At 39.4% G+C, this 21,288-nt stretch overlaps 2 non-coding genes across 2 annotated transcripts; both read right to left on the bottom strand.

The window, feature by feature from the left end:
- Window positions 1-7,800: 7,800 nt before the first annotated feature.
- Window positions 7,801-7,873, bottom strand: Trnar-ucg (transfer RNA arginine (anticodon UCG)). Its single transcript has one exon. It is a non-coding gene; the product is annotated as a tRNA-Arg (tRNA).
- An 11,268-nt stretch (window positions 7,874-19,141) lies between these two features.
- On the bottom strand, window positions 19,142-19,213 carry Trnad-guc (transfer RNA aspartic acid (anticodon GUC)). Its single transcript has one exon. It is a non-coding gene; the product is annotated as a tRNA-Asp (tRNA).
- Between the last annotated feature and the right edge of the window lie 2,075 nt (window positions 19,214-21,288).

Here is a 21,288-nt window from a genome sequence, read left to right as displayed (position 1 = left end):
AAAAATCGCGTAAAAAATGTCACTCATTTTTCGGGCACTTATCCTCAACCGATTTGCTCGCAACAAGTTGCATTCGACGCATAATCCTGTCCCATTGTTTCCTATTTGAAATTGGCCAGATCGGACTATGGGGTCGAAAGTTATGGCCAAAATACAAAATGCTACGAAAAAATCGCGTAAAAAATGTCACTCATTTTTCGGGCACTTATCCTCAACCGATTTGCTCGCAACAAGTTGCATTCGACGCAGAATCCTGTCCCATTGTTTCCTATTTGAAATTGGCCAGATCGGACTATGAAATCGAAAGTTATGGCCAAAATACAAAATCATACAAAAAAATCGCGTAAAAAATGTCACTCATTTTTCGGGCACTTATCCTCAACCGATTTGCTCGCAACAAATTGCATTCGACGCAGAATCCTGTCCCATTGATTATTATTTGAAATTGGCCAGATCGGACTATGGGATCGAAAGTTATGGCCAAAACACAAAATCATACGAAAAAATCGTGTAAAAAATGTTACTCATTTTTCGGGCACTTATCCTCAACCGATTTGCTCGTAACAAGTTGCATTCGACGCAGAATCCTGTCCCATTGTTTCCTATTTGAAATTGGCCAGATCGGACTATGAAATCGAAAGTTATGGCCAAAATACAAAATCATACGAAAAAATCACGTAAAAAATGTCACTCATTTTTCGTGCACTTATCTTCAACCGATTTGCTCGCAACAAGTTACATTCGACGCAGAATCCTGTCCCATTGATTCCTATTTGAAATTGGCCAGATCGGACTATGGGATCGAAAGTTATGGCCAAAACACAAAATCATACGAAAAAATCGTGTAAAAAATGTTACTCATTTTTCGGGCACTTATCCTCAACCGATTTGCTCGTAACAAGTTGCATTCGACGCAGAATCCTGTCCCATTGTTTCCTATTTGAAATTGGCCAGATCGGACTATGAAATCGAAAGTTATGGCCAAAACACAAAATCATACGAAAAAATCGTATAAAAAATGTCACTCATTTTTCGGGCACTTATCCTCAACCGATTGGCTCGCAACAAGTTGCATTCGACGCAGAATCCTGTCCCATTATTTTCTATTTGAAATTGGCCAGATCGGACTATGGGATCGAAAGTTATGGCCAAAACACAAAATCATACGAAAAAATCGTGTAAAAAATGTCACTCATTTTTCGGGCACTTATCCTCAACCGATTTGCTCGCAACAAGTTGCATTCGACGCAGAATCCTGTCCCATTATTTTCTATTTGAAATTGGCCAGATCTGACCATGGGATCGAAAGTTATGGTCAAAATACAAATTCATACAAAAAAATCGCGTAAAAAACGTCACTCATTTACGGACACTTATCCTCAACCGATTTGCTCGCAACAAGTTGCATTCGACGCAGAATCCTGTCCCATTATTTTCTATTTGAAATTGGCCAGATCGGACTATGGGATCGAGAGTTATGGCCAAAATACAAATTCATACGAAAATATTGCGTAAGAAATGTCACTCATTTTTCGAGCACTTATTCTCAACCGATTTGCTCGCAACAAATTGCATTCGACGCAAAATCCTTTCCCATTATTTCCTATCGAAAATTGGACAGGTCGGACTATGGGATCGGAAGTTATAACCAGTGTTGTAAAATGTCATTTGCATTCGTTTGTATAATTTTCCCAGAACTTGTTTCAGAAGGTAGCTATCAATTCATGTTGTATGACGAACTTATAGCGGTTAAATGGGCCTACAACTTTGTCTAACGAGACTTTGCTGTAAATATGTAATCTGGGGCGTGGGAGGCAAAATGTCATTCAAATGACATTATGTCAAATGACACGTGACATTTTGGAGAGTTTTCACTCTCCAGCCTTTGATGTTATACTTAGAGCAATGTACCCTTGGACAAAAATATAACCCTACTCAAGCGTTATGAGTACATTCAAAATTATGGAAGAAATTTTGCTTCTAAAGAAAGTTATGAGCAAATTAGTCAAATGACATGCAGATGACATTTTACAAGCCTGGTTATAACCAAAATACCTTTTTTCATAAAAATCACAAAAAATGTCACCTATTTTTCGGACACCTAACCTTAATCGATTCACACGCAACAAGTTGCATTCGACGCAGAATCCTGTCCCATTGTTTCCTATTGAAAATTGGCTAGATCGGACTATGGGATCGGAAGTTATGGCCGAAACACCATTTTATCCTTTTTATACGAAAAGGCTGTATGTTCGCTCCAAAAACCAAACTTCTACAGAAGGCCTCGAGACCCATAGTGTTATATACCAATCGATTCAGCTCGACGAACTGAGATGATGTCTCTGTCTCCCACTTCATACGGGAGTTTGGCAGAAAGACGGTCATGAGATTTATATCATAACAAATATTGCCCTCCGCTCGCGTGATGGGAATGACATTTTCGTTTTCTTTTGTGTAGTCGGAGCTTCAGTTCAACTAACATCCAAAAGTGATATCCTTAAAATATATGACTGGGTGAAATAAAACAGGGTTATGTACGTCAAAAGATTGGAAAAGGAAACAAAATGTCGAAATTCTTATTAGCATATTGTAGATCAAGCTGAAAACCGAACCGAGGTCCCGCGAAATCGCATTTCCGGATGTTGCAACTGCATCGCGAGTAGTGCGCAACTGTGCCATAGTCGGGCACCACTCGCGATGCAGTTGCGACATCCGGAAATGGGACAAAATATGATTTTCGGTTTTCAACTGGATCTACAATATCTTTGCCATAAATAATCTGATTTTCATAGAACGGACAAAGAAATTTGTCTTTTTACTCCTAGCCACTAGCTCATCTTTTTTCAAGCACACACATTTTACGAAGGTCGAGAAAGGCACCATCACCGCTAGGTGGATTAATCTGGGTTTTTAATTTCATTTTGCAAATCTCGCCAAATAACTTTCAACGCGGGATCGCGAGTTCTTTCATATTGCCTTTGCCTCACATTTTTAAGACGGATCAGTAGCTGAAGATCGTCGTCAATAATAACGGAGTTGAATTTAATTTCACATTTTGGAATTGCAATGCCTCTGGCTTCGACAATTAAATTTGTCAAAGATACGAGAGCATTATCAATATCACTTTTGGTATTGAGAGGAATATCAACATCAAAATTCCTATCGATAAACGTTTTATATAAATCCCAATCAGCTCTATGATAATTAAAAGAAGAGCTGATTGGATTATAAATGGCTTCTTGTGAGATTTCAAATGTCAGGAGGAAGGTGATCAGAGTCAAAGTCAGCATGAGTTACCAATTGGCCACACAGCTGACTTGAATCCGTTAAAACCAAATCAATTGTCGAAGGATTTCGAGTGGATGAAAAACAAGTTGGGCCATTGGGATATTGAATAGTATAATATCCCGCAGAACAATCTTCAAATAAAATGTTGCCGTTGGAATTGCTTTGAGCATTATGAACGGTGTTTGGCATTGAAGTCACCAATTACGAAGAATTTTGATTTGTTGCGAGTCAGAATTTGAAGATCAGCTTTCAACAAATTCTTTTGCTGCCCATTGCATTGAAAAGGCAAGTAGGCTGCAATGAAGGAAAATTGTCCAAAATTTGTTTCAACAGAAACTCCCAAGGTTTCAAAAACTTTGGTTTCGAACGAAGAAAATAATTCATGTTTGATATAATTTGGATCTCTTTTAATGGAGAGTCCTGGTTTTAAATAGGTTTCTGTTATAATGGCAATATGCACATTATGAACTGTTAGGAAGTTGAATAATTCATCTTCCCTACCCTTTAGAGAGCGGGCATTCCAATTTAGAACTTTCACACAATTATTTAGATCCATTAAAATTGAGTCCGATAACATTTTTTTGTGTATACTTTATACCAACCTGAACAGCTTCAGGTATGGTATTTGCTTTGAACATTGCATCAATCATGTGATGCAATTGTTCAGTTAGTCAGACAGGGTTTTGGAAATTTCCCCCAGGCCTGCGGAAATGTTCCCATGTAACACGGACATGAGACACAATACAGGCCTTTTCCAAACTTTTCATATTATTTAGTTCACTTTTTTTAAAATTAACTAAATAAAGATCATGAAAAATGCCCCTCTGGGAAGTACCAGAGTGAGATTTCTTTTTCATCTTAGTTACTTGGACTGGTGCAAATCCAAGTAATTGAAAAAATTCAATTTTAATCTCACCCAATGATTTATCATCACTGTGGGGAGACCTTTCAAGACGACTTTGAACAATCGTTCAGTTTTGTCGTCGTATGTGAAGAATTTATGGCAGTTAAATACTATGCCCATGATCTCATAGTTGACGTAACAACCATTGCACTTTCGCACGTATTTCGAATAATTTAGGGACAAGCATCGCACATTTAAAACATTTCAACCCGTAAGCACTTAAATGAGATCCGAAACAAACAACGTATCGATGTTGCAACGGTCGAATTACTTTAGTAAACGCGTAATAAATCAAATTCGCTGAAATTTCGAATAATTGATACGTCAAGTATGAAATCATGGGCAGTACTGAAGAAGACGTTTGCGACCCTCAAAGGATCCCGGCAAAACGCGGCAGGCACCCTTCCTAGCAATCTGAAATGAAACCTTAATCCCCTGAAGGTTACTTAAGATTTCATTCCGAAAGCCAGAAAACTCGGCAACAGATACCGCATGAATCGAATCACCTGGGCTAGAGGTAGATTCGATTTCCTCAAATTCGTCATTAATCAAATCGAACTGATTGCTCAGTTCGATAGGAAAAGAAATAATGTCAACGTTAGATTTAGAAGAAATATCTGAAGTCTCCAGCTTCCTTCTATTTTTCCGCGCTTGGGCAGGACGGTCTTGAAACCTTGTTTCTTTGAAGGAAGTGGAGAATTCAGAGACTCCCCCTTCCTCTTGTTTTTATTAATGCTCATAGCTGAGCGTGGAGACGTGACCTTCTAAGAGGTTTTTTCCCAGAACGGTGTCCCTGCAGGATTACCACCGCTTGTCGGAATTTTACTTCCGCAAACGGGTCCAACGTAAAACGAAGGCACGGGTCCTTGCAAAGATCGTAACGGGATCAGTGAGTACAAATAGCGCTGAGAAGCACTGTTGAAATTAAAATAGCTTCGGGTAGTATTAAAAACTTCCTTCCGCAAAGAGAGAAAGAACCGCACAGCACGAAAGCACGATGCGGTCTGATACAAGTTTGATTAATTTGTTATCATGGCTTGTTATGATTCGGAACAGTTTTTGCCTCTCTTTTATCGTTGTTCGTTATCTATTGAGATCGATTTCTGCAAACCCTGTCAAAAACTATTGCCTACTATGCAAGGTAGAAATCAACCACCCATCATAAGGAGTTGAAGAACCAATGTACCATGCGTCTCCATATGCGTGTATGCTTATTGCCTATACATCGAACAAGTTCAAAACTTGTATAATAGTTGTATAATAATAGTCTCCAACAAAAAAAAAATCTTAGGGATACCTCAAGTAATGCCAAAGTCCGGAGGGGTACCTCCCAACAAAAAGGTTGAGAACCGCTGTTCTTGACCATTATGTTTTCTCCGTGGTGCTCGAACGAATCATGGGAACAACGAACCATTTTTGTGCATGTGCAAAATTTTTAATCACTGCTCAAAAAATTTTGATTTTCATTTGAGTTGTAACGGAAAGGTCTTAGATCCAACTCCTAGAAGAGCAGTTTATTTGTGGAAACTAGATCTAGAACCAATCTAATAATTGTACATCAGGGTGGACCACACCTATATGGGAAAAATCGACTCAATCGCCATCTAGAGATAAAACAGTGGAAAGTACCTATGCATTTTCCCATATATTGAATCGATTTTCTCATATAATCTTCACGCTCGTTGAGCAGCCACTTAGACATGACGGATCTGGTTGAAATTTTTACAGTAGCTTCTGGGAGCAAAAAAACTTTATTTTTAGGGGGTTTACGTCACGAAAAAATGTTCTGAATTTTTTCATATAAGAGCGGTTCACCTTATTGTACATAGCACTAAGTTATAATCGTACCATTAGGAATTAAATTGTATACTGTTGGTGCGAAATGGCGAAGAATAAAATTTCAGGGCTGTTACAAACTGAGCTAATTCCAATCCGCAAAATCCGCGACTGGCAAAATAAAATCCGCGTCTGCAAAAACAAAACCGCGACAAACAAAAATAATGGCCTAATCACGTAGAAACACGTTCAAAGTGCAATACTTTAATACTGTTGATTTTAATCTATCGATATTTTGATCAGGTAAAAAATTTAATAATGTATGTCGTATGATGTTTTAAATAGCAAAGCAGAACTAATTCCATGGTTTTGCATTAGTAATAGAATAATCAGAAAACAGTGTTGATCTTTTGTTAAATAGTGTTTTGAAGTCAACGTTTTAAATTTCACTGAAAGTAAAGATACATTGTTTTATCAAATGGCTATGGTAGATCGACACGAGGTGCTGAATAGGTTGTTAGGGTGGCGCTGTGTCACAAATTAGTTTTGATAATCTCGAAGATCAATAGCTTAAAATGTTTTGGCTATTAAGAAACTCAGAATACCAGATTTCAAAAGAACTCGATTTTTCATAACGGATCCTACAGAGAGGCTCTTAAGTCCCACCCAACAAAGCTTAAAGAACTCTCTGACAAATAGATGCAGAGGCGGACAGAAATGACTGTAAGGTCTGCGGATTGTTTAAAAAAAAACTGGTCAACATGTGGTGTGTTGTCCACGAAGTGAAGAATGGCTTTATGTATAATTAATATTGGAGCAGACGGTACTCTGTGAGGTAGTAGGGAACCCACTGTCTAGCAGCTGGGTCACCCCATTCATACTGTTCCCAGTTCAACAATTAATAATACCCTAAAAGTAGGCAATTACCAAGGATTGGAACGCGCTGCATAGGAAATGCATGATGCATGAAAAAACTGAAATTTCCAATAGTTCAGCAATAATATTTAAAAGTTTCAATAGTACTGGCAAATTAGTAGTGAGTTTGCGAATCGATTGATATATAAATCTTCAAAATCCATTGAAAGATAGAGGACCTATCAATGTTACAAATCTTACATGATTTCGTGACGGTCCACAATTTTGAAATTTTCATTTTACACCCTGTATCCGAGTCTTCCCCTTAGACGTAGTTTACGTCAAAACTGTTTGGTGGGATATTATGCGATTTATTGCTACATCACTCTGGACTTGGTTGATCAAATAGATCGAATGTTTTGACTTCAAGATGTTTGAGAAAACCTGGAATATTTTACTATACACTTAAAAATCAATGATTAAGATTGACTAGATACTCTCGGAAATATTTATTATTTAGTACGTTTTGTTTCTAGGCATTTTTGCAGGAACATATTGTTCATATCAATAATAAACTATAGTATATAATAATATATTATTTTTTGTGTTTAAGATGTCGCAATTAACATTACTCTGATAGTTACATAATTATGGGTTAATATGCTTAGGTGTTCGGCACTGGCTAATTTATTTTTTCAATTTTTTTTATCTGCCTGTTGAATTTTTTCGGTACTTTGGTTTATATAAATGAAAGCATCCAAGAAGCTAAAGGGAACGTATTGGGCCATACTTTACTTTAGGCATATGAGAACAAAATTATTAGGGAGAAAAATTCCAAATCTATTTTGATAAACTTACGCGTTGATTTACTTATTGTGACCTTTTAATCATAGACTTCTTCTTTTCCATATTTTTTTCTTGATTTATTCTAGGTCTTATAGGACTTATGAACCTGATCTAAAAAAGCTCCAGGATTGCGACCGTGACAGGACTCGAACCTGCAATCTTCGGATCCGAAGTCCGACGCCTTCTCCATTAGGCCACACGGCCGGTGCTTCCTTAAATTGATACCAATCTCACCCTAAATCCTGGAACAGCATAATCATTACGATGAGACAATGAGCCATCATCACTGTCACGCGCCATCATGGCCCGTCCTCTATCCTTCCTCATCAGTAAACCGCGAAGCAGTATCGAAACCAAACTCATTCAAAGCCCACCGCACGTAATCGTCAAGAAGACGAACTCCCGATCCATGCAGGCCGAGCTGGTCCCCGTGCTGGAGAGGGTGATAATGAGAACGATAATACGCCGCGTGCTGTAGGCCGGAGCGCGATGGAGCTGCGTGCGAACGACTCCCTCAAAGAGAATTTCCTTTGGATCACCACCTCCCTAATCATTAAGATTACTTCAACAACATTTTTCGTCATTAGCATGTTTATAACACGATGTAAAATTTATTTCGACGGTTTTTTTTTCTTCCGCATAAACAGAGCGGAGGGACTCTCGCGGGAGAGATTGCTTCGCCGAGCGAACGTTCTGAATAGGAAAAGGCAATTCAAGGCATGTTTCGGCGGAACGATTCCGTGGATGTAAAATTGGTTTTGACGCGTTCCATGCTGTTCGACGCTGACGACGCTAAAGTGAGCTAAACGGCCGTGGAATGGTTCCGCGGGGGTAAAATTCAAGCATGGGGATGAAGGGAAAAAATAATCGGTGATTCAACGAGGGTGAGCCAGCCATCATCAAGCCCTCAAGCTCACTACACAACAGCACAAATCCATGGCGCCTGTTCGCGACGACGATGCTGATCGCGCTGCTCGAATAAAAATTAAATCTTATGGTTATTTGCAGCTTTGATAAGAAAGACATAAAATTTTATTCAGTTTGTTAAGCATTTCGTAATGGAAATTTATGGGAATCGTTTACGCGCTCTGGGATGAACGGATTTATTTGCACAGATAATCGTCATCGATTGTTGAACTGTGGTGAGGAAAATGGGAGGATTTGCTCAGTTTTATGGCAACTTATGGGTAACACTGGTTATAGCTAGCAGCTGTAACGGAAAAAGCTGCATTGCATTGTAGAGTGTGTTGATGATCTGTTGAGAACTGCGGAAAGTAGATAGAAGTAAGAGCTGGTTGTGTTTGTGCGTGTCCTGCAATCCGACAACTAAAGCATAATGAGGCAAAACAGAGGTTAAGATTCAATGCTTCTCGTTTTAGATTTATTCTCCTAATGATGATCTAAATAGGATTGTCGTTCTGTTGCTACTACCAGAATCAGCGGTGTACTGATAAAAAAAACACCCAACTCCTACGATTAGTTGGAACAACTTAATTAGAATTAATTAAGATAGCAATCAATTTTAATTAGTCCGCTGAGGGTTTCTCATTTGCTTTCTTGCATTAGAAAAACGTCCTCCCGAACGCAAACATACACAAACAAACGCAAGCACGTGCATCCTGCCGCTGGCGTTGGACGAATGCGACAGTGGATCTTCTATGGAACAGGGAAGACACAATCTTGATCTGTTTTCGTCGGTGAAGACCACTTGACTGGTAACAGTTCCGGCTGCTAATCTACAGTAGGAAGATTTCCGCCTGAGATTGAGATGCTCGAATCGTGTTAATAAGACGAAGATTATACCCCTGAGGGGCGAGGGTTGACTGGGATGGGAGCTATCCTTGGATGGTGTACAATTATGGTCGACTATCGGAGGTTTGATTCTAATGGCGGAAGATTTCTGTCATTTTATTGATTATTAAATAAAATATTTAATAAACTTTCTAAGACGAGTTTAGTACTTTCCATTTAATTCCACTGCGTTTTGTTATCTTTACAAATACGTATTTTGACCTCAACTGTGAGGCAGTCTTCAGTGTCTCGTACTTGACACGATTCGAGTCGACGAAGTCGAGTCAAGTACGAGATACTGAAAATGGCATCACAGTTGAGGTCGAAATGCGTATCTGTACCAAAACTCGTCTTAGACAGATGAAGACAATCCACTAAAAGAGATTAAATAATTTTTCTTAGAATATTTAATGTTATCACCATGCTGATGAAAATTATCCGAAATTATTATCAAGTACATGAGCTTGTTTTTACTAATAATGCCATATATCAGAAGTTCCCAAAATGTTGAGGCAAAATCCCATTTTGCTTACGACTCACGATGTACAAAATACATTAATTTATAGGAACTGTGTATCCACCAGTGCTGATAATTTTCACCTCATCATTCTCGTCGCTGGATCCTATCATTCGAATGACTGGCGATCGGAAAAATAGGAAATTGCAGGGAAAACATATGTCTTATTTCCGATTTAGAATGTACTATTGACGTAGAATTGGTGTGTTTTATGGAACATTTCAAATCGCGTATTTTGCTATAAGAACATCGTCTGTATCATATTTCGTTGCCGTAATTATCAATTTATTTGAAAAAATAGGACATAAAACAAGAGTTAAAAAAGTGACATAAAAACTAGAGATAAATAGTATGAGATTTTCCAATACCGTGTAAACATATTTTGCCCCAATCGGAGATATCATAATGAAAAAAAAAACGTTATTTTCACAGAAAAAACAATTACATATAACTTTTGATCGGCAAAAGACATTAAGCAATTTGCATTTTTTGAGCTCTAAAGGTCAACCAATGACGACTTTTCCGAAAAATAAAAAAAAATTGATCAAAAATACTGTTTTTTAAGGGACACACCAATCCAAGTAGGTAAAATTGCTCTAAATCAGCCAACTTAAGATCAACAGAAAAAGTTTTTTAAGCTAAATTTATTAGAATAAGCTGCGCTACAACTTTGTAGAACATTACATGTCAGTATTCCATGAAAAGAAAATAATAATAATAAAATATTCTAAAAAATATAGTTTTGGCGAAAAATGCATCTTTCCACGTAAATTTATATCCTGGACCATAGTGTTCGTTCGGATAACTTGAAGATAAGATGATCAAGTAAGTGCAAGTAAGAAGCGACTTCTTACAATGGAAACATACAAACGATTGTCAAACTGAAATACTTTTTGCAATTTTTAGAAAGGAACGCAAAGAAGCCCTTCGGGTCGGTCGATATCTTTGCCGACAATGACGCTTGCACTTGAGATGCACACCTCAAGCGATGCCACCATTGTCTATTCCTCAAGCGGCAACCTTCCGGACACTCTATGATTTGCCAACGGTGAAGTAGGAGTCTGCTAGTGGCATCCACAATATGTTCGACGGCTACACCTCTAGTGAATATCTTTTCATACAAGCTGGGACGGTAAGATGCGCGGCTACAAAGCAAAACCATGCTGAGGGTGACTGGGTTCGATTTCCGGTACCGGTCTAGGCAATTTTCGGTTTTTTCGGTTCGAATTCAGAAATGGTAACTTGCCTTAGAAACCTCACCGTTAATAACTGTGGAAGTGCTTAATGAACAGCTGCGAGGCGCCCATGTCCTAGTTGGGGATGAAATGTCAATGAAGAAACGCTTAACCAGTCCACTTTGCGAGCCTGGGGGAGACGACTAGTACACAAGATGCTTAGTGAAACATGAGCTAAAACTGGTAAAACTTCTTCATCAGCGCATATGAGGGCTGAATTCAGTCGGCATGGAGCACCTTCAACATCCATCGCTGTCAGCAAAGATGGCCGGCAACATTCCAAAATCTACCAATGTGAAGGTCGCAGCCGATGCCGCCGCATAATTCAATAACTCCTTACCGTTTCTACTATCTTGCTCTGACAATCACGTCCTTCGTAACTGCCCCATCTTCCTCGGGAAAGATCTGAGCCTTCGCCGAGAATTCGTCAAGCAGAACGCCAATAACTGCAAAACTGTTTACGGCTGCACTCCAGCAATCCTATTTCCAACTACGAGCTGCATACAGTAACCTTCAGCACCGCATCAGTGACCTTCTTGCAATGAGGATAAAGGCACCAATTTCCAGCTACAATTGATCCAGCCATTCACGAATTCTACGTCAACGATTTCCTCTCAGGAGCTGGGATGTCGAATCTGCAATTCATGTGAGGCAAGCAGTGACGAATCTGTGTCAAAAGGTCGAAGGTCAAATGGTCGAAGAACAAAAGGTCGACAGGACAAAAGGTCGAAGAGTCAAAAGGTCGAAAGGACAAAACGTCGAATTTACAAAAGGTCGAAAGGTCAAAAGGTCGAATATGTGTCATAATGGCGAAGGTCAAAAGGTCGAAAAGACAAAAACACAAGAAATGAGTAGTGAAAAGTGAGAAGTGAGAAGGGGGTAATGAGCATAGATAAATAAGAAGTAGAAAGTGAGAAGTTGGAAGTGAGAATTGATAAGTAAGAAATGAAAAGTAAGAAGTGAGTAGTTAGTAGTGAGAAATAAGAAGTGAGAAGTATAAAGGAAGAAATGAGGAATAAAAAGTGACATGTGAGAAGTAAGGACGGGAGAAATAAGAAATGAGATAAAGATGACAAGGAAAAAGGTTGAAAGAAGGAGGAAACAAAAATGTACAGTCAGAAAAAGAAAGGATGGAAGAAGAACAGAAATACAAATATGAACCAAAAAGAAAAAAAGAAGAAGGAATAAAGAAGGAAGATAAAAGAAAGAAAAATTAAAGGCAAAAAGAAGAGAAGACACAAGGAAAGGGAAAAGAAGAAAGAAGGAAGAAGTAAGTAACAGGTAAGGAAAAAAGAAGAAAGATGGAAGAAATATGGAATAATGAAGAAAGAAAGAAATGAGAAAGAAGGAAAAAAGAAAAAAAAAGAAGAAAGGAAAATTAAAAAAAGAAAGAGAGGAAAAACGAAGAAGGAAAAAAGAAGGAAGAAAGAAAGAAGAAAGAAGAAAAAAGCAAAGAAAGATAAAAAGAAGGCTGAAAAACAGGAAGGAAGAAAGAAGAAAGAGAGGAAAGAATGAAGAAAAGCGGAAATAGGAAGGAAAAAAGAAGAAAGATATAATAAAGTAGGAAGAATGAAGGAATAATGATGGCAGAAAAACAAAATGAAGTAAACAAATAAGGAAGAAAGAAGGTGGAGAGAAAAGAGAAAAAAGGGAGAAAGAAGGAAGAAATGAATGAAGAAGAAGCAGATAAGACACAATGAAGAAAACATTCAAAAAGAAGAAGGAGAGAAGACACAAGGAAGCAAAAACAAAGATAAAAAGAAGAAGAAAGCAACAGGGATGAAAGAAAAATAGAGGAAATAAAGAACAAAGAAGTAAGAAATAAGGAAGGAAGAAGAAAGAAGGGAGGAAAAAAGAAAGAAGGAGGAAAGACGGAAGAAAGAAGGAATAAAGACGGAAGAAAGAAAGAAGGAAGAAGACACAAGGAAACAAAAACAAAGATAGAAAGAAGAAGCAAGTAACAGGGAAGGAAATAGATAGATAGAGGAAATAAAGAACAAAGAAGGAAAAAATAAGGAAAAAAGGAAGGATGAAGAAAGGAAGGAAGAAAGAAGGAAAGAAAAAAGAAAGAAGGAGAAAAGATGGATGAAAGAAGGAAGAAATACGGAAGTAAGAAAGAAGGAATAAAAACAGCAAACAAGAAGAAGGAAGGAAGGAAGAAAGAAGGAAGAAAGAAGGAAGAAAGAGAGAAAAAAGAGGAAGAAAGGAAGAATGAAAACAGAAAGAAGGAAGAAAAGCAGGAAAAAAGAAAAAAGGAACAGGAAACAAAAGGAAAAAAGGAAAAATGAATAAAGAAGGAAGAAAGTATGAAAAAAGAAGGCAAAAGAAGGGAGAAAGAAGTAAGAAAGACGGAAGAAAAAATTAAGGAAGGAAGAAGTTGGAAATAGAGAAGAATTTCCTTATTCCTTATTATTAAGGAAAAACTAAAAGAAAGAAGTTAGAAAAAAGGAAAGTGAAATATGGAAGGAAGAACGAAGAAAAAAGCAAGAAATAATAAAAAAGCAAGGATAATGGAAGGAAGGAAACATATGAATTAAGAAGGAAGAACGAGAAAGGGAAAATAATGAATAAGGAAAATAGAAGGTAAAAGGGAGAAAAAGTAAGATCGAAGCACCTTTCTCCCATTCGACCTTTTGACGTAGTTTTTTTGTTTCGACCTTTTGTCCCTTCGACGTTTTGACCCTTCGACTTCTTGTCCTTTCGACCTCATGACCTTTGATTTTTTGTCCTTCGACCTTTTGTCCTACAGCCGCAGTGACATCGATACTGAAGACTGCTTCCAAATCAAGACTCCACGGTTTCAGAATCTGTTTTATGGAGTTCCACCGGCTGATTAGCAATTCAACCGAAGCATGATTTCTGGACGAGCAATCCGTCTTCACACTCGGTTTCGTATAGGAGCCGTGAACCGATGCAAAGTCCACGCGCAAATCTACGACCCACATGATCTAGGGCCCACAATCGTAGCATAAGCATGAACATGATTGACCGCCCAAGGTTACTACTCCGTTGTTGCCAGGTCAGCTGTAATTATAGAGAGAATCAACAGATGAAGTTTGGGACTAAAATCACCTCCATAACATAAATTGGTATGAACTAGCCTTGCATAAGAGGTAAAATACTAAAAAAAAAACCGAAAACTTATATGCAGAATATCTGAGACTTAACATGCTTAGGTATTGCCATACCAAACGAATAATAATTGGTTATGCACAGTGTTGTCCTACACTTAAGGCAAAAAATTCTGCTCTTTGATTTTACTCCATCTAAACGATTTTATAGTCTCAACTAAGTAAGTTCAACTAATAGAAGGATATTTGGATTTTGTAAATGTCATGGCAAACTGTCAAAAAACTGCATTCCAGAGCCACAGGAGCGCGCGCGCTGAAAATACACTCCAGAGATTTTCTAAAGCAAATTTCGGTTTTATGCTATCGTAGCTTCTGCTTTCATGAAAATATTTCAGAATCTAACTGTAATAACAACAAAAGCTTTGTATTTTCGGAAGCCGTTGTAACCGCTGTCACACCTTGCCATGAGCTAACTTATGGGTCCTGCACAACCTGGGTGGTGCAAAGGGCCGCTTGAAGTAGAAAGAAGAAAGTACCGACAGAAAAAAAAATCATAGAGCCACCACGAAAGGTTGCCCTAAACGCGCTGAGTTTCTGCAGATCCGAAGGCAAGCTTTATTCAAGACTCTCCCGAAACGGAATCGTGTTCCAGTAATCGACCAGGCGAACTTTTCAGCCATCCCGGCTTCCCAATGAGCGACCTTTGCAACCTCACAAACGGCTGGCGGTCGCTGCAGCATCGATTCAAGCACCTACACCACACGCTTCATCCATCAGCGAATGCCCCCCACTGGATTCCGTCATCAGAACAATGAGCCCTTCCGGCCGAGGGCGACCCACCGCTCTACACATCGAAGCAGCTAGTTCCGATTTTCACGCAACTGGAGGCGCGACAACGCGAGTGCAAGACACGCTTCGACCAGATCTTCATCCTGGGCATGTTCGTCATTGAAAATGGCTGCAAGGGGGGTCTGGTCAATATTCATCACAGAAGCGCACCTGAAGCCCGAGATGAGTGTGCATATTCCGGACTTCCGGGTGGTTGAGGGGGGGAGGAGGTGTGGTTATCGCAGGAACCACGTCAATTGTCGTCTGCTGCCAAGTCTGCAGCTCAAGATCATCGAGGCCGTTGGGGTAGAAGTCTCCACTACCGTCGCAGTAATCACCCTCATCGTGGCCTACTGCCCAACTCAAACCAAGGAGATCGATTGTACATCGGCCGCCCTCCGCAGAGATATCGTCAAGCTAACGCGGCGCCAAGAGCAGTACATCATCGCCGGTGATCTGAATGCAAGACATCAAGCCTGGGGAAACTCAAGAAGCAATAACTCCGAACGGCATGATCTGGAGTAGCGATCTGGAAGAAGGCCATTACACCATCCTGAGCCCGGATTCACCCACATGCTTGATCAGATCCGGGGCTCATTCGACCCTAGATCTGTTCATTACGAACATGGACAACCACTTATCGCAGCCAGTCTACCATCGCCTAACTACCATCGAGTGAACTGGCAGCAGTTTTAGCAGTACGTTGACACTACCATTGACTACGAGATGCGTCCGGAGACGCCAGAAAGTATCGACCGCCAGCTGTATGCCATCGAAGAGGCGTCTCAGTGGCCAGAGAGCAGCATGTTCCAACGGCTCGTCAGGTAAACAACACCCTAACCATTTACACCCTCACCAAAGATCTCATTCGTCTTCGCAACGTGGTTCGAAAACAGTACCAACGTAGTCACGTACTGCACTCAAAACCCGTTGTAATCGCTTGACAAACGTCATACAGGCCAAAATGGTGGACCTCAGAAATAGTAACTTTTCTAATAAGATCCGCGCTCTCCCAGACTGTGCTAAGTCGTTCTGGAAGATGACCGTTGACGAACTTGCAAACAGCATCCATCTTACTCCCAACGACTTCACTGAGCAGGAGTTGGAGATCTCAGCTGGCGAATTGATGGCCTATATAAAATCATGGAAAACATGAAGGCCTCCGGCTCTGACAACCTTTTAAATCTTGAACTCAAACATATGAGTGCTCCGTTCTTTGAGCATCTTTCGCTGATCTGCAATCCCATCGTCCTGGAAGTCTGCAAAAGTCATTCCATCCGGAAGCCTGGGAAAATCCTTCCTCTCCAAAAAGCTATCATCCCATCAGCCTTCTCTCAGGGTTATCCAAGCTGTTTGAAAATGCAATACACATCTGGTTACTTGAGTCTGCCGTACACCATAACATCTTGCTCGAGGAACAGTTAAATTGCCGACGCGGTCGGTCAATCGTACACCAACTGACCCGAGTATTCTTGGACCCCTACTGTTTAATCTGTTCATCTCCGACATGCCAGAACCTCCAGAAGGCGGAATTCTGTCTCTGTTCGCAGATGACACCTCCATCGTCTACAAAGGTAGAGTGATCAGAGCGCTAGTGACAAAATTCCAACGAGGCCCGGATGCTCACCAGCTGGAGGATCTGTATCAACAGACCCAGCACATCATTTTCGTCCACTCTAAATCCCCTAAACATGTTCCGCCAGGGGACTGTAAAATCATCCTCAATGGCACGACTGTGGAATGGGTCAATGAGGCCGACTACCTTGGCTTGACCCTCGATAGCAAGCTTATTTTCAGGCAACAGGTTGACAAGAAGGTGACAAATTGTAATGTTTTGTTGAAGCTACTGTACCCGTTGATCAACCGTCGGTCGTCATTGCCCCTGAAAAATAAGCTTGCTGTCTACAAGCAAATAATCCTCCCCGTAATCGAAAACGGCATGCTGGTCTGGGAGAGCTACGCTAAAACCCATCACCTCAAACTTCAACAGGTTCAAAACAAATTCCTGAAGATGATCCTCAACATCCCTCCCAGGACAAGAATATCCAAGGTCCACCGTCTGGCTGGGACCTTACACAAATGCTTTGGTGAAGGTAAAGAGAAGTTCAGGGTACGTTTCACCATCTCCGATCAAGCTGCAATTAGGGCACGGGTTCTGAATTAGGTTATCAAATTGATATATAAAAAGAAATACTTATAACCTAAGATGAAGGGCCTTGTGGCCTGAAGTATTTGGCCAATGTAACCAATGTAAAATAAGCAAAAATGGAAAATAATTGTAAATTAATGGCGATGGCGATGTAAATTAAATGGGAAGGTACAAACTCGTCTTATGACAAGGGAAATAAATTAATTTAAACTGGCAATATGTGTTTGAGTATGGAACAATTGTTTCCATACTTTATATTGGATTCGGTCAGTTGTGAGTCACTAACGAATTATTAATTAACTCCTCAATGAATATTATTTTGAGTGTTGGTTAAAATATTGAAAAAGCTTAAGAGGAGCCATTTTCCGCCACGCTCCGCTAAATTTCCCACTGACAGTGATTCCATCCATATTACAGTTAAGGGGTCGCTCAAAAATAATATCACAGGTTTTAGGGGGAGACAGGTCTAAGATTTTCGACAGTACTTATACTAAGTATAAAGCGTGACGGAGGGGGGAGGGGAGTCTAGATATCTCAAAAAGTAGTGGACGTCATATTTGAATTGCCCCTAAGCTAAATTAAATTAATACTTTTTTGAAGAGCATATAAATCAAACTACACTCAAAAAATATACACGCTACTATAAAGTGTTTTGCACTTTGATTTGTCCTACTGGTCAAACATGTGAAACTCGAGTGCAAAACACTTTCAGTAACTCATCATGTCACATATTAGTTTGAACAGCAAAACACTTTCGTCAGAAGTGTTTCATACTTGAGAAAAAATGTTCTCTGCATTGCATTCAAAATGGCATTGTATTGAAATCAAACAGTATTGTTCTTGATTTGCAACAGAAAAAGTGTTGAAAGCGAATGTTATTACTATTCGATTGCCATGTTATCAATATTCTAATTTAAATTCTTTTTATCTAATAACATAAAAACCGTGTATGATTATTCCATTTAATTTTTATTCAATATTTTTTCCAAAATTTTTACTATCACATTCTTACACAACTGAACCACATGCTTGGGATGTTCTCATCATGCTTGGGATGATGATTCTACCAGGTTCTATAAAGAGAAAGCGAAGTTTTATAATGTATATGGCGATTACCTATTTAGCTATTTAGTGAGTTGTATCTACCTTAAAGTTAAGCTTCATGTTACTATGCTGCCTGCCCTAGTAACATTTAAGTTTTATGCTGCTTTTGTAGAAGTCTTGAAGAGCAAATAATGGTTTTCAAGATTGTTATAAAACCGAAGATGTTACTTGGGTAATCTATGCTGTCTCTTAAAAACTTATTTCTCATCAGTATACCATTCCTGCAAAAAAATAATCATGGCAATATATGTTGATAAATATTAATCACTTCTTCTGGATAACATTTTAATAATTATACTTACTTTCTGATAGAAATATCATATTTATTTTTTTGCTGGGAACGTGAGACGCCTTCCATTCAACCAACTGCCGTAACACAAGTTCAATTATTTTTTCAAAGCGGAACATAGTTTATTAAAGTGTAAAGCACTTCAAAATCCATGCATTTTACTTTGCCAGTGTGGCCTCAACACTTCATTGTCAAAACAATACTGTCGATTAGAAAGTGTTTTACACTTCGAAGTCACTGTTACTGACCAGTAGGGCAAAACCAAGTGTATTCCACTTTAATTAAATAATCAATACACTTGATATCGGAGAGTGACTGAAAATTGAGTTCTCAAGTGTTTTAGCCCTTGAACTCGAGGGGTGAAAAAGTTCGATTTGGAGAGATATACATGTGGAATCCAATAATACTACACCCTACTTTGACATTCAAGTGCAAGGATTCTTGGATCGAGCGTTTCGATTATTTTCAGTGTAGCGGGAAAAAGTTTTCTCCCCGACGGGGAATTGAACCCCGGTCTCCCGCGTGACAGGCGGGGATACTGACCACTATACTATCGAGGATCAGATGCAATGTTTTAACGAATTTCAAATTTTCTTAATTTTAATGATTAAAACAAAACTTTTTACGAGTGCCTGAATGTATTCAACGAAATGTTTGTTCATATTCCTAAGTGTATGTTCGTGACTAACTCAACCGTACAAATGAAACGCGAAAAATAATAGCAGTCATCGCATCGAACCATATCGTATCACATCGCGGGGATTTACCTACTCGGATTGCTCAAAACATTGGCTCCGAGGCTCATAACCGGTCGGTGATCAACAGGTCTCTCCACACGCATTGAATGTTTGTTTTGACTTAATTAAAAGCATTCCTCGTTTGAGATAAACAGTGTTGAGAGACGAAGTGTCGTTGGTTTTTCGAACATCTTAAGAAATACCTTTCTTAACTGACAATAAATTACGAAAAGTGTAAGTTGTGCCTGCGGCTGGCACTACGTTATAGGGGATTTGATTGTGGCTACTTGTGAAAGTACTTTGCGGGACAACGAACTGGCTCCGAATATTCTAAAAATCGCCCGCTCTATTACGAACATTAAAAAATACTAATCAGTTATCGACAATGCCGAAAACAAACTACTGAGTCCTTCGCAATTAGAAACACTTTGGGACAGTTATGACCATATGAAACCGTGAGAAAAATGGGATATCAATACAAGCAGCCATCCATTATTATATTGCGCTCTAAATCATTCCGTCATCAATTCCGAATTACGATAATTCAATTTGCTATCCTCTGTCGATTGCCGAACACATATTCCAATGCTTTGGTTCGTTCGTCAATTTGTTTGGGGCAGGTGCGTAGACGCTCTCCAATCTCTCTATCCATTTATTCACGGGTGGAAGTACTAATAGCCGCCCTCGTCGTCGTCGTTCCATCGTTCTCGAACCCAGTTCTTGGGCAAAGCGATAGCCAAGGCTGAGGGATCCATCGATAACAATCTAATAGCGAAAACGCACCCATCTGGATTGATTCCCTGTTATATGGATGTCTATCTCACCTTTCCCCGGGTCTGAGATGAAAATGGATCGAGGTGGAACGATCTATCACCGAAATATAGGCGGCCGGAAGCAGCACTCGGAGCTCCTTCCTTGATGGTCGAACAAAACGTATCGCACGTCTTAAATTGAAAATTTGTATAATAAATCCAGTGAACCGTATTTCCCGGCATAAATCACTCAAACGGAGGGCACCCAATCACCTTCTTCGATCTGGGCATTTATTTCGACATTTTCGAGATGGCTGTTTGCTGTCCACCAGCAACGCCAGCGCTGGTGTAATGCGGCGATAAGATGGAAGTGGAGGGATTGGCGATGGCAATATCTCCACAATTGAATGTGTCTATCCACTCAAGGACCGCTGAAACTTCGAACGCGGCAATATATCACGAATATTACACATAAAAATCGTGAAATGGTTGCTAAATGGGTATGAGAGATGTGCGGAATGTATGGCGGCGATGTCACGGGATGAAATATTTTCGGATATCTTCCTTTGGGGTGATGGGTTTTTGTTGTTCTGGTTCGAGGGTACTGAGCTGGACAGAGTCGGGTCCGGTGAGGACGAGTTGGAAAACGATTTGATATGGACACGTGTCCACCAACTAAGTAGGCCTGACTACCATGGTAGTTTTTGGCACATTTCACATTTATATCCTTTTTATCTCACTTTCCATTTTTTCCACAATACCATAAACTTTCGACAAAAAATCAATAACGAGTAAAAATAAGAAAGTTATCAAATAAAAATTGAGGCAGTGTGTTATTTTTTATGTTTAAAAATCGAAACAAAACTAATTTATTCAGAAAAAATATTTAATCTCTTTTAGTGGAATATCTTCAACTGTCTAAGACGAGTTTAGTACAGTCAAACCTCCATGAGTCGATGACTGATGGAAGCAAATTATGCCATATTAAAAAAAATATTTTCTGGGTTACCGTGATGGTCCCTTCAAACAGCTTTCCAAAGATTTCCTATTCCACATCTCGATATTTCCATGAGCCGATGGTCCCTTCAATATCGACTTATGGAGGTTTGACTGTACTTTCCATACAACTCCACTACGTTTTGATAT

The sequence above is a fragment of the Armigeres subalbatus genome, chromosome 2 (genome assembly GCF_024139115.2).
Source record: "Armigeres subalbatus isolate Guangzhou_Male chromosome 2, GZ_Asu_2, whole genome shotgun sequence".
NCBI lineage: Eukaryota > Metazoa > Arthropoda > Insecta > Diptera > Culicidae > Armigeres > Armigeres subalbatus.
This window is presented reverse-complemented; position numbering and strand designations above follow the sequence as displayed.